Genomic DNA, 1,657 nt, shown 5'->3' with positions numbered 1-1,657 from the left:
AAAAGTCATGTCGCGGGGTGGGGGCGGGGAGGCGGGCCCTCAGGAGAGGGTGTGGGCAGGGTGCCGAGGGGCCCTCAGCGGGCAGGTGGAGAAGGCTGTGACCCTGACTGCTCAGAGAATGTCCCCCCACTTGTTGACAACAGAGGGGGGTCCAACCCAGAGGGGGTCAAATGCATACAGACCCAGGGCGAGAAGAGCAGGCCTCCTGGCCCCCGTCCAGTCCCTTGAGCAGAAGAGGATTTTTCCAGCCTCCTGGGGAGGGTGGCGGTGGAAGTGGGTACCCCGTTTCCTGAGGCCCCTTTAAGAGCCGGGTCTGGGACAAAGCAAGTCCCCAGACCTGGCTGACCCCACCTGCCCACCTCCATCCCAGGGGCCACACGCCCACCAGGTGGAGGCCTCGCACCCTTCTCAAAATGAAAAGGGCTCTAGTTTGTGGAAACTGAGGAAAATGATTTAAGGGATGCTGGTGCTTCCAGGTTTCAAGTGGAAATAAACTTCCTTGAATGACCACTTTGGACACTGTCTCCACGGGGTGTGAGAGAGAATGTCCCACCCTATTCTCCTGCCTGTCTCTGTGTCTGTCTCAGGCTTCTCCCCTCCTCCCCTCCACGGACGTGGATATCAGAGAGGAGTCGTAGCATCTCGCATACTGTTTCCATGGTTTTCCATTCTTCACTGGAATGGTGGGTGAATGGAACCTCTTTTGTCCCCACATGGCCCCCTCCCACATGGAGGGGCTTGGGCTGAGGGCAGTGCAGGAGGTCGGGGCCCTGCACCCTGTGAGAGAAGCAGGAGCGGCCGAGAGCCCAAAGCCGGACGCTGAGCCTGCCCGGTGGGCCCAGGATCGCTGTCTCAAGTCACAGAAGCTTCCGACTAAGGACGCTGAAATGAAAGAGTCACCCCTTTCCAGAACCAAAGGGCCAGTGCTTCCTGGGGTCCCAGACACCCCAGCTCAGAGTCTCATAATGAGTGGGACGCTGGGACTCAGAGACTCTGAGAGCCAGCAGGCTGCAAACACCAGGATTCTGGAGAAGGGGAGGAGCTGAGCAGTGTCCTTCCTGGTGGCAGGGTCTCTGGATGAGTGGCTCCCTTTCAGGAGACTAACCCCCTGAGCCTGCGTGGACGCCTCCTGGGAACGCCTCACACCTCACTCCATGACTGCACTGGGTACCCAGCTCCCGCCACTCACTTCCCGCGACAGAGAACTCACTCCAGTCCCGTGGCTCTGCTGGGACAACCCCTACACTGAGTCCCTACACCAGGAGAGCCCCTACACTGAGTCCCTACACTGGGCCGGACTTGCCCCACACCTGGGACCTCTCTGAAGAGGCCCTGGGGAAACCTGAGGCAGCCCCCAGGCCTCTCTTCTCTAGGCTGAGCAGCCTGTCCCAACACTTCTTGGTTGGGGCTTTTCTGGGCATCCTGGAGACCCAACTTGGAAAAAGACCCAGAGGTCACTCCAACTGGGGCAGGGACCTCAATGCCTGGCACCCCAGTCATCACGGAATTGGGGAACAGAGACCAAGTCCTATCCCTGGCTCAGAGTCTGCCAGACCAACAGATGGATGCGTGGGTGGCCACTTCTCCAGCCCAGCTACATGCCTGGGAGCCAGGATCTGCCTGGGTGGCCCTGAGGAGTCCGGACTATGTGCTGACT

The sequence above is a fragment of the Galeopterus variegatus genome, unplaced genomic scaffold (assembly GCF_000696425.1).
Source record: "Galeopterus variegatus unplaced genomic scaffold, G_variegatus-3.0.2 Scaffold185, whole genome shotgun sequence".
NCBI classification, from domain to species: domain Eukaryota; kingdom Metazoa; phylum Chordata; class Mammalia; order Dermoptera; family Cynocephalidae; genus Galeopterus; species Galeopterus variegatus.
This window is presented reverse-complemented; position numbering follows the sequence as displayed.